The sequence below is a fragment of the Benincasa hispida genome, chromosome 8 (genome assembly GCF_027475165.1).
Source record: "Benincasa hispida cultivar pf3 chromosome 8, pf3_genome.v1.1, whole genome shotgun sequence".
Taxonomy (NCBI): domain Eukaryota; kingdom Viridiplantae; phylum Streptophyta; class Magnoliopsida; order Cucurbitales; family Cucurbitaceae; genus Benincasa; species Benincasa hispida.
Window position 1 is genome coordinate 41,592,722 of NC_143485.1, and position 13,269 is coordinate 41,605,990.

A 13,269-nucleotide genomic window follows, 5' to 3' on the forward strand; every position below is an offset into this window, starting at 1 on the left:
TTTTTCTTAGATTCAAAGAATTCTAGAGAATTTCTTTAGATAAAGATAATATATATATCTAGAATGTTTGTAGGATCCAAGAATAGCCTAGAAAAATCATTTTATTTGGGCTCCAAGGATCTCATGCCCATAAATAGGAGATATGACCCCATATGTCAGGAAAAATTTGTACGGATGACCCAAAAATTGGGCCCAAAATGTCAAATGACCCACTTTTAAAAAATAATGTCAATTGACCCTTTGCCGACATCATCGCCATACCAAATTACCTTACACCGGCCCCATGAGGTAAATCTCGCTCTTGTCTGATTAAATGCTCTCGCTCTCGCTTGAAATTCCCTAGTTTGATGTGATTGCTCGTCAGTGTACTATTGATTTGACAAAATGTCACGACGGAAGCCTCAAATCAAATCAATAATACCTAAACATAATACAATGGTGATTTCTTTAAACTCTAAACTCCATTTCAAAGGTGATTACTTCTCTGATTTTCGACAGTGTTTTGTTGAACGAAGATTTTTCGAATGGGGATTTCCAATACGAGGCTTTCTCAGAAAGGAACAACTTTTTCAGAAAGGTGAATTATTTTGAATCTGTTTAATTATTTTTGATGTATTATTTCTGGAAAGGTAGCATTACGAAATTTTGTATTGGGAGAGAGTAAGAAAGAGGAAGAGTAAGAGAGAGAACGAGATTATGAGAAAGAGCGAGATTACGAGAAAGAGCGAGATTTTGAGAGAGAGCGAGATGTTGAGCGAGAACGAGATTTAGAGAGCGAGAGCGAGATTTTGAGAGAGAGCGAGAGTACACTTCAATTGCTTGTACAGCTTAATGACAAATGTTCTCTTGCTTTGTAAGATGACAAAAAAGTGTCTATTTATTCGATTTGGAGGTGATTGGGATGAGAATGAAAGTTCGTATATTGGGGGACAATTGAAAGGAATTGTTGTGCCCTCTACAGTGAATTATGAAGAACTTAAATCTCGCATTTACAGGGCTACAAAAGTCAGTTCTTCAGAGTTTGATCTTATCCTGAAAGTTAAATATAATCTTGAATTTGAAGCCCCTCCACAATGCATAACAAATGATGATGATCTTCACTTCTTTCTTTTGCAAGAAGAGCTTAGTAGACTTCAGATAGTTGTAACGTTGAAGTCTAAACAGGACGAAAGTGTTGGAATGGGTTTGGAAATGTGAGTTATGATGATACGGTTGTAGACAGACAATATGAGGAATCATATCAGTTTCGACGGGAAGAGGATGAAATTCCATTGTCTACCAACACTGATATTCCATTGTCTACCAACATTGTACCATCAACATTCGATTATATGGATTGTGGTCCTTCAGCGGATGTGGATGTGAATGAGCAACCAGCAGGATTGAATGAAATGGATCGTGATCATGGAGATGTGCGTCGTTCTACAACAGCTTCAGTGGTTCCATCATCTGTGTCTTCAAGTCATAGGACAAAGTTGATTATGCCTGACACCTCTTCATCTGGGACAGAGGACGTTGAAGTTGGTTAACTATTTTTGAGAAAAAAGGACTTGAAAATGAGATTATCTATTCTGTCCATCAATAGAAATTTTGAATTTAAGGTCAGGAAATCAACCAAATCTCTATTCACTATCAAATGCATTGAGGAGACATGTAAGTGGAGCCTTCGTGCAGTCAAACTGGAAGAGTCTGATATATTCAAGATCACAAAGTACTGCAGTTCGCACACATGTTCCATAGGAATTTTGAATCACGACCATAGACAAGCAACTACTATGGTTGTTGGTCAACTCATCAAAGATAAGTTCACGAGCATATGACGTATTTATAAACATTATCACATCGTTGAGGATATAAGGAGAGATTATGGCGTGAACATAAGTTATGATAAAGCGTGGCGTGCAAGATCTCACTAGAGGTACTCTAGAATACTCATACTCCATACTACATGCTTATAAAGAAGCGCTAAAAATAGAGAATTCGGGTACAGTCTTTGAGATCAAACTTGAAGATGAGGTGCATTTCAAGTATATGTTTATGGCATTAGGGCTTTGTATTATAGGTTTTGTAAGCTGTCGGCCTTGTATTATTGTTGATGGGTCGCACTTGAAAGGAAAATACAAACGCACCATGTTGGTTGCGGTTTCTATGGACGGGAACAATCAATTATACTCACTAGCATATGAAATAGTGGACAATGAAACTGATCGATTATGGAAATGGTTTATGTCAAACTTGAAATGCAGTATCGGAGAACCCGATAATCTGGTGCTTATGTCTGATCGGATGGTATCTATCAGCATTGCTTTTCGTGCATTTTTTCCCACAACATTCCATGGATTATGCACATGGCATATAGAATAGAATCTGGTTACAAACTTTAAGGATAGCACGGTTGTTGGGATATTTAGAGATGCAGCAAGGGTATTTTGCATGACAGAGTTCCAGACAAAATGGGACGAACTCCATAGTTTTAGAGACGGCGTTATCACGAAATATTTGGAAGACAACGGTCTTCAAAGGTGGGCACGGGTTTACCAAATAGAATGAAGATATGATAACATGACATCCAATAGTACAAAGTGTTTCAATTCCTTAACTAAAGAGTATCGACTAATGCCCATAGTATGCTTGATTGAACATGTTAGAGAAATGCTCCAATCGTGGTTCTACGAACCGAGGAATTACTGGGCATCTCGAACGACATTGCACTCTGACTACTGTGAAACCCGATTGAAAAGTGAAGCTGATAAGGGCAGACAATATCGGGTAGAGCCTATTGATTGTTATCGGGTACACGTGTGGGATAATCGATTGGACGGTATTGTCAATCTTCGTATTTGCAACAAAAGTGGATAACAAATACTCTCTCAATCTTCATACTTGTAACAAAAAACAATAACTTCATACTCTCTCAAACTTCATACTTGTAACAAAAATGGATAACAAATACTCTCTCAATCTCGCTCTCTCTCATAATCTCGCTCTCTCTTACAATCTCGCTCTCTCTCACAATCTCGCTCTCTCTGAACATCTCGCTCTCTCTCACAATTTCGCTTTCTCTCAACATTTCGCTCTCTCAATCTTGCTTTCTCTCAACATCTCGCTCTCTCAATCTTTGAACTTTGAACCTTGAACCATATAATGTTGTAAGCTCAATTATGCATGTTCTGATAAAATTCTGATATTGAACTTTGAACTTTGAACTTACATAAAAAAAATACATGTTCAATTATACAATGAAAAGAGCAGTAGCTCCATTATATATAAAAATTGCATGTTCTGATAAAATTCTGATATTGAACTTTCATAAAAATTATATGTTCAATTATACAATAAATGTTTTTACATACATAAAAAATAAATGAATGTTTTTACATACATAAAAAATACAATAAAAAATACATGTTCTATACATATAAAAAAATATGGAGTGTTTGCCCATAGCTGACATGCTAATTGCATCCTATATTCACTTATCTTCTCCTGAGTGATTATAGATGGATCAACACAAGTCACAAGGTGTTTCGGTAGTTTTATTACGAAGATGCCACAATCAAGTGACCCGTGTTGTATGTCGACGTTCATAGGTCGCGAGATTTTCCAACGAGCTGTGGATAGGTCCGGCTTCGATTGATCCACGTCACAGTAGTGAAGTAGGGATGGTATTGTGACTATCAATGGCTCTAGTCAATTCACCAGCTTTGTCATTGGTGTGTATGACGAAAATGAATCGAACACAAATATGTGGCCTCTGTTAATGTCCATTGCAAGGACCATCCAGTGATCACTGATATTCATCGCCATATAAACGAAATCCACATTTGCCCATTTGACATTGAATTTGGTGACGTAGTCCTTATACGTGTCTTCATCTTCCCAAGCTAGGCCAACCTCCAGAAGTGACTTATTCTTTATTCGTTTAAATACCCCACCACGAGCATTAAGGTGACTGTCAAATAAAATGAGCAGTTAAGTAAAGAAGTAAAGACCAGGAAACTTAACGAAATGAGAAGTTAAGAAACAAAATATCAAAATTTACCGTTACACCAATTGGCAAGATGGTGAACTTGTGCATGCACATGTCGGGCCGAGTATAAAATTTGTCTTTCATAAAATAAAATAAAGTATTTATGGCCTACACGAAAAAAATAATATGTCAGTAAAAGTACAAGATAGCCAACACGTAAAGACATAAAGACTAGGACACTTACCTTACCTCGACCAACGAATTCGGGGTAATCAATTCCTTGAAGAATTGCTTGGTGAGTGGTTTAAAAAAGTTCTCTCGGACCTCGTTGTCTGTATTGTCGTCCGAGATCCAACCCATCATTTCTGTCAGGATATTGTGTGGAACATCGTGTGCTACGTTATATGTGACAATCAATCTGGATATTGACGCAGCTACACCTGGGAAAGGATATTTAGTCACACTTTTCTTCTTTACTTGGGCTGAGGGTGTATATTTATCAACCGGTTTTCTCTTACGACTAATTCTTTGAGATTCCTACATAAACAGATAACAAAACGTTACTCATCAAGAAATATAAAAATATAAAAAAAAGATTACTGATCAATAAATTACTCACCAATGGAACTCTTTCTGTGGTCGTAACAATCCCAGAAGTGTCGCCTCTGTGATGCCAGACATGTTAGTCTCTGTATGTGGCATGGTGAGTAAGGCAGACATGTCGGGCTCTGTTTGTGGGACATCGGCCTGTATAGGTTCGACGTCAATTGGTGATGTCGTGGCAGTGGTGGTATCGGGCTGTAGAGGGGGGATGGGGATGAGAGTGTCAAAGGCAATCGCAGTCGTATCGGGATCTCGAGATGGGATGGGTGACCTGGTCGTCTCCTCATTCACCGTGGAACCCTTCAATTAGTAAAGTAAAATGGTGAGTTCACGAACACGTAAAAGCTAAACACATAAAGACATAAAATGATGCAAACCTTGCATATAGCTGCAACAATGGCAGGATGGCTGACAATTGCTTTTTCATGTCAGTCATGTTTTCCTCATACTAGATACACGACTATCTAAACCCAATATACAACCATCCAACCTTGATAGTGAGCTGTCAATGGACCCTAGGTACGAATAAATAGACTCGTCAGGATTGGCTCTCTCCCTACGGCGGGCAGTACACTCAGGACACTCCTCATCCATACGTCGCTTTGTACCAGAGTCCGTAAGAAAGACATCAACTTGGTTCAACTCGTCCTCCTCTCGTATGTCCCCCATCATATCATGGAACATATCATCACTACGTGTATATGTCCCTTCTTCCACCCTTCCATTTTCAGCATCCTCGTGCTCAGAATGCTCGGGTTCATCCCCTCCCTCCACCCTGACAACCTCATCATTGTCATCTCCACGATGGTCATCACCGTCACTTTCACTTTCAGGACTACCCCCCTCACTCGTCGACCTATTGCCACTTTCAGAACTATAATCATCCGCACCTAGTGAAATATAGGTCATCGTTTCACTAGGGTATCCCGAAACTCCCTTTCGGCATCTGACATCACAATGCCCTCGTTAACCTTTATCTGCATTAACAACCCAGTAAACTGGTTAGTGTCAATTTAACAACCAGATAAACATATTATGAATAGAGTAAACGTACATTGTTAGACTCGAATGTCTCTCTCTCGAGTACTTTGAAGGACACTGAGTGGGAGCATGACCATCGTAATATGCGAGGCAAAGCCACCTTGTTCCTTCGCTCCGCAATATTCCCAGTTATCGATGAAGCTAGGATCTCATACGTCCATACCTAAATAAAATTTAAAATATATTAAGAACAATAGTAACGTTAGATCAAACAACACGATTATTATGTTAATCAAATTTACCTAGAACACTTGTGGAAATCCACATAAGGAGTACTTCACAACGTAGTTTTTATTTTCTTTGACCCTCGTCTTGTATAGACTGCTCTTATCATTCAACGCAGTCTTTAGGGCATCCAATGTCCTCTCCCAAATAATGGTACCTCAATCAATACTATTGTAGTACTCCAAGTTTTGAACGTCCTTGAAACGTTTGAGGCCGACTGCATTTTTCTGTTTGTTTTTCCCCATCATTGCGACCTTAGTATAGTAAACTAGGCTGATCTTCACAGCATCATCATCATTTTCAAACTCTAAGTCCTTGTATTTTTCTTCAAGTTGACGGAGGTATAAAGTGTCCTTCGTCACTTGATTACCAAAATACTTGATAGCAAGTTCATATGAGGACTGCTGGTTCTGATCAACTCGTGATGGGGATTGCCACAAACTAGTCATCACCAAAAAGTCATCCTTCGAAAAGGTGACAACCTTCCCACAGACAGAGAATGACATTGAGTCTGATTTTGTCCTCTTCACTTCTCTAAGCAACATGTGATGGATAATTGGGCTGTTAAACACCATGTCAATGTCTACAAATCGTCCAAAAACTATTCTCTTGAACATGGCCAACTGCGTTGGCGTGAGTTTCTCTTTGACAATCTTGTTTACATTAGCAATGTGGGCCAAGCTGGTTACTTGACCGGGAAATCGATCAACTTCGGCTATTCTGAAACGTGTAGCCATCTTAAATCATTCCTGCATTTATTAAAAAATTCAATCAGTAAACTCCTTCAGAAAAAAAAATGTAAAACAACATTTTGTTTAAATCTCACTGGATTCGCTCTCACTAGACTCGCTCTCGCTGGCATCTCTTTTTCCGGTATCGCTCTCCCTGGCATTGCTCTCTCTAGTATCGCTCTCTCCGGTATACGCTCTCTCCGGTGTCGCTCTCTCTGGTGTCGCTCTCACTTATCTCCCTCACATTCTTTCTTTTTACTCGTCTTCAACCACATAACACAACAAAAACCAGAAAAACAAACAAAAAAACTATAGGTTCACTTATCTCGCTCACATTTTCTCTCTCCACTCTACTAATTTTACTCTCACTTATCTCGCTTATAAACTCTTTCTACTCGTCTTCAACCACAGAACACATCGAAAACAAAAAAAAACCATATCGAAAGATTTACCGATAAGATTCGATTTGTCGGCGGCAGTAGAATCGTTTACAAGCTAGAAATAGTTTTTCGTTTATGAGCGATACGAAGCCGTTAGCCTTGGAAAATTTGAATGAAGAATAGTTTAGTTTTGGTGGGTTCTCAGTAAAAAGGTAAGAAGACGAAGAAGTAAGGGCAATTTATGTAATTTGGTATGGCGATGGTGTCAGTAGAGGTTCAATTGACATTATTTTTTAAAAATGGGTCATTTGATATTTTGGGCCCAATTTTTGGGTCATCCGTATAAATTTCCTATATGTGAGCCATGAAAAGATAGAGAGCTAATGTAAAAAAGTGAGCGAGTGTCTTGAAAGTGAAAGGGTAATTACTAAGGCTTCGTTTATTTCACAGGTTTTTCTAAGAATTTCAGACTGTTTGTTTCACATAATTCCACATTTTAAAATGCATAATATATATTTTTTTAATAGGTAATATTATTATACAACAACAAGATGGATCCCACAGCCCGAGATCAAGGCACCACAGCAAACAAAGCACCTACATAAATAACGCACAGACAGAACAAGCATAACAACCCAATACCAGCATAACCCATAAAAAGTGATATGAACAAACCAACCAGAAGCAAAAAGTATTCATAATAAAAAAATTCCCAAACCGGGGACAATCCAAGAACCATAGTATCTAGAAGGAAGTAAAAGACAACGAAAAAGAAACAAGCTAGAGAAAGCCATGAAGATCAATTTTCCAAGAGACAACATGCGCATGGACCATAGAGACAATAAGCTGTAATAAAGTAGACGCCATTCTCGAACGCCCGCTATGCAACTGACGATTCCTCTCCTACCAAATATAATAAATTGACACACACCAAAAGACTCAAAATAACTTACTCCGAATGCACTTACCATACCCCATCTGACACACCCAGCTCAACTCTACATCCCAATCAGCAACCCGATGAGACGAACCCAACAAATGCAACACACCCTCCCAAACCTCACTCCCAAACACACAGTAAAGAAAAAAAGATTTCGAGACTCCACTCCATCGACACAAAGCAGACAGGCGGCTTCCACCATTCGATTCCACCTCCTCGACCAATCCCGAGTACCTAATTTATCCTTCACCGCTAGCCAGGCATAAAAGGAATGCCTCGGAATATTACCCCCAGACCAAACTAGATGAGCATAGGACACCTTAGGACGCCTCGGACGTAAACTCTCCTAAGCACTAGTAACAGCAAACTGACGATTACCACTCGGTACTCATGAAGGAAATCAGATAGGAGGATTTTCATGAGCAATGGAATGATCGTTCCAAATTTCATTTGTATTGGAACATATACAACTACAATCAACAAAGGGAAACTAAGTGGTCATGCACAATACAACATTACAATATGCTTTTCATAAGATCAAGGGATAAAATTATACATACCTTTGAAGAATCATTTTCAACACCCTTGATCACGAACGCTCGAACAATTAGCAAGACTGCAAACCCGAATGCTCGAACACTAACACAACACGATCATAACAACCATGAACACAACGAACTCCAAAGACCACGAACACAAATGGACGATCTCCAAAAACTTCGACTTAGTCGAGTTTAGTATGACACCACCACAATGGCTACCTTGGTAATCTTGATGTGAGAATCCAAAAGTGTGGGCTCTGTGTGGACTTGGTTAGAGGATGAGATCGGAGGAACAATCATGTAAACGATTGAGCAAGTGGTAGATGACAAGGTCTATTGTATAGACGATGCCCAATCTTTTAAAAGAAGCTCTGCGATCGTTTAGCAAAAGCTCCGTGATCGTTTGGTTATCGACAGCTGAGTGACTATCGTGTAGTGTCACTCCACAGTTGTCTAATCTCTCTTTTGCTGTCGTTTAGTAAATCTCATTCACTTGGCAGCCAACCGTGAGTAATTTCTGAAAATAGAAATCTCAAAACAACAACTTTTAAATTTAGGAAAATATTTTTCCTTTTATCTCACGGTTACCATGAAACTATCAATAACCTCTCACTCAATTGGTTATTAGAGAAAAAGAGATAATTATCCAATAATTAATATTATTATAAATATATATGATAACCAACTTACTATTATATATTTATAACCTATAGTTTTAATATTTCATCTCATGAAACATATAAATCGTAGCTCTTTTTCTATTTCATGGTACTTAGTGTAAATCTCATTTACATCAATCCTCCACTTGATGTATCTCATACACCATACCGATCATGTCATATATAATCGAATTACCTCTTGTCAATTTGAACATTTCAAATCAACACCAAGAACTGATTCTCAACTTGAATCCATTGAGCTATCAAGGGGACCTTATGGACCTATAGCTCGAAGCTCTAACGGTACGTGAATAATTGACTAAACTCTTTAGTCATGAGATCCACCATCCGTTAATTGTCAGACACTCCACTAAAGACCGGCAGCTGAACTCTCCTTACTACAGATATATTATATGTCCATATCAACCAATCAACAGTGCGATAACCCTTCACAGATTGCTCGTAAGTATAGTTGGGCCAATAACACATCTAACTCCTTTAGTACCACTGATCCCTCTAATGAACATAAGTCATAGTCCTACTATGACTAAGTCTGAGAAGCTATGGTCACTATGTTCAAGACCTGGAATCAGCCCTTAATGGAGCAATCTATCTATTACCCCTGCTTCGAGGAAGGAATGAATTCCATCTTGTGTAATCGAGTTCCCAGCTCCCAAATCAGAAAAGTCCCCAAAAAGGTAGGCATGTTGAGTTGGTAATCTGGCCACTCTCACCTATACTAATCAAAGGACCACCCTCAAAGGTAGGAGTTCCCAAACACTCAAGATTGAGGTCATGTCACCTATGGTCGTTTAGGTGAGATGTAAATCTCCAGTATCAACGGCGTTATATACATAAATGAATTATCTCGTGGTTCAGTCTTATACAAACTCTTTGTATAGGACACCCCCGCTCGCATGTCTCCATATGAATGGTCAGGATCGACCATCTGTAGTAGTACACAACACTTGTAAACCTCCACAAAGCGAGTCATATCCGTAGTGTCACCAAGATCAGGTATCCCTTCTTAATCCTTATACTACGACCTATTTAGGTTATCATTTTAGGTATGATCCACTTGTATATCTCATATGAGTTTACATACAATAACCATGGAGCTTTGTTTATTGGATATGAGTAAATGTCATAATAAAATAACTCTTATTTTGTTCATAATTATGTGTATATATTACAAACTACGAGACACCGAGATAATTAGGACACCAATCCCAACAACCCAAACCCAACAGTCCTCCCCACTCACCCCCAGCTCCACATCCTGAATCAGACCCCATAATTCAAGAAGTTCCCAAGAAACCGAAGGCCAATGCTAACAACCATCAACAGATAAAAAATCCAACAGTCTAGCCTCACGATGGCTGGCAGCATCATTAATCACGCGATCCCCATAAATCTCGAAAATATACCCCACAGGCAGTCATGACCCTCACAAAACAAAACATCTCCTCCCATTACCAATTTGCATCATAACAAATGGCTTAAGCTTATCACGACTATGTAAAATCGCTCTCAAACACCAGGACCGCCCATCTCAGTACGAATCGCCTATAACGAACAACCCCAAAGCACATACTCCTTCATCCATGCAACCTACATGGAACCAGACCGCACCAGTAATAACTATAACTATTTCAAAATGGCCGCCACATTCCAAGAAAAAGTATGATAGATACTTAAACCTCCTTCAACTTTCGGAAAACAAACCTCATCCCAAGCAACATGCACACCCCTACCATCAATCCGCCCTCTCCATAAGTAAGCCCGTAAAATACGATCAACCTCATGGGCAACAGAACCAGGCAACACAAACACACTAGACCGATATACCTGAAAGCTCTACAACACCGACCAGACCAACTGCAAATGACCCGTAAAGGAAAGGGATCTCGCAACCCAATTCCTAAACTGAGCAGTAATCTTCTGAATCAAAAGGGCACAATCTGTAACGACCCAAATTTCTAGTATGTTTCTAGGACACTACTCTGTGCATGCATAAGCTTGGCAATACATTTCTCGATGAATAATTAAATAAAAGAGATAAAATTTTTATTTCATCAAATAAAGCTCAAATAAATAAAGAAGATAAATCCTGAAAAATACCGTTCGGGGCACCCCTAACCCAACTTTAAAATAGATAATAATTAAATAAATCAATAAATGAAATCAAGGAAATTTTAATAGGATTTTAAAATGTCTGACTCCTAAACCAGACACTAGTACATGAAACTTAAGTGCGGAAGCAACAATTCGTCCAAATGGTCAGGTCATGGATCTCTCTTGTCATGCATCGGTCTATCTTTACCCTTACCTGAAAAACATATGAAAGGAAAAGGATGAGTATAAAAGTATACTCAATAAGTGACCCACTATTGGGCCCACTTAGTGATCTATTAACCTTTCCATTGGGATAGAAGTGCACAAGGGCATCATAGGCATAGGCATAGGCGTAGGCATAGGCATAGGTATAAGGGGCGAACTGAAGGCACACTTTTGTAAGTAGTGGCCTCAGAGGGCACAATCATAAACATAAGTGGTGGTCCCAAAAAGATAACGTACATAGGCATAGGGTGTGGGCCCAAAGGCTCACAACATGTGATGTGCATCGCCCAATGACAACACTAACAGTCACTGAAATCCCATACAGACATAAGCATTCATCCAACATCATAAATCATGCTAAAACTATGTAACCGTTCACAATTCATTCATCCATATACAGATATATTAAGATATTTCATTCCAAATAGAACCAGTGGTAAACATGCTTAGATTCGAGGGCGAACCGTTAGTAAACCGCTCATTTAAGTTTGACACAACGAGAAAATTCCAAACGAATCGTTCAACCTGGCCACACAACCACAACAACGGTTTGGCACAAAACACAGTAGCATAGCCCAACCTACAAAAGCATTGAAACTGCATCCACTTACCTAAGGATACCGAACTGCCCCAAAACGAACCTCCATTTCGCTTGGAAACTTCTTTCACCACCACAAGTTCCTGAATCCAACCATAAAATTCCATAGGTGAATTAGCTTTGCCCCAAGAATAACCAATGAGAATGGGCTGCCAAACCGAAACTTACCCCCAAACAGAAATATCGGGCAAAAACAACCACGATCTGGTGACAACCAGAACTGGCCGCGCCAAGACTGAAGGACGACGCTTGGGTTTAGGCCAGCGGCTGACGAACGGGAAGGACCGCGAGGCTTGGGAGAAGAACGCGGCTTCAAGTTGATGAATGCAGCTTCGATTCGACGAACGGGTCTAGACACAGCTTCGGTTCGACGATCGACACTTCAGGTCAACGAACAGGTCTGGACGCAGTTTCGGTTTGACGATCGACAACGGCTACGACTAGGCGGCGGGCTCCTCGCGTGATTGGAAGAAGAAAATCAACTGGGAGAGGAGCTTGGAGAGGGCGGCACCGGCTGGGAGAAGAAGAAGAAGATGTTTCTCTTTTTTTCTCCTTTTCATTTTTTTCTCTAGTGCACGCTTGTCCCTCTTTTTGAAATAACCAAACCATTAAGCCTAATTCTTTTAGGAAAAGGACAAATAATTTAAATCTTACCTAGATTACGAGACGTTACAACTTTCCCTCCTTAAGAAACTTTCGTTGTCGAAAGTTCTAGTCCTGGAAGAGCTCTGGATGCAGTGTTCTCATCTCGTCCTCTCGCTCCCAAGTTGCTTCCTCAAACTAATGATTTTGCCACAGAACCTTTACCAGTGGCACCTCTCTGTTGCGCAACACTTTCACCTCTTTGGCCACAATCTGCTCAGGCTTCTCTTTGTAGATTAAGTTTTCATTCAGTTGCAAGGGCTTAAAGTCCACCACATGAGACAGATCAGTTAAATACTTCCTCAGCATGGAGACATGAAAAACATTATGGACCGCAGAGAGAGACAGTGGTAAAGCCAAATGATAAGCCACAAGGCTGACTGGCTCCAAAATCTCGAATGGCCCTACAAAATGTGAACTCAACTTACACTTCTTTTCGAATCTCAGGACACCCTTCATTGGCGCACTTTTAGGAATACTTTATCACCTACCTCGAACTCGAGGTCTTTACGCCTAACATCAATGTAACTTTTCTATTTACTCTACGCTGCTAGCAATCGAGCCCTGATCTTCTGCATGGCTTCATTTGTCAATTCCA

General features: G+C 39.6%; 1 long non-coding RNA gene across 1 annotated transcript; it reads right to left on the reverse strand.

Moving 5' to 3' along the window:
* Positions 1-4,241: 4,241 nt before the first annotated feature.
* Positions 4,242-5,524, reverse strand: LOC150034593 (uncharacterized). The gene is made up of 3 exons (XR_016531058.1): positions 4,951-5,524; positions 4,590-4,873; positions 4,242-4,507 (listed from the first exon to the last, which is right to left on the reverse strand). It is a non-coding gene; the product is annotated as an uncharacterized LOC150034593 (long non-coding RNA).
* Positions 5,525-13,269: the final 7,745 nt, after the last annotated feature.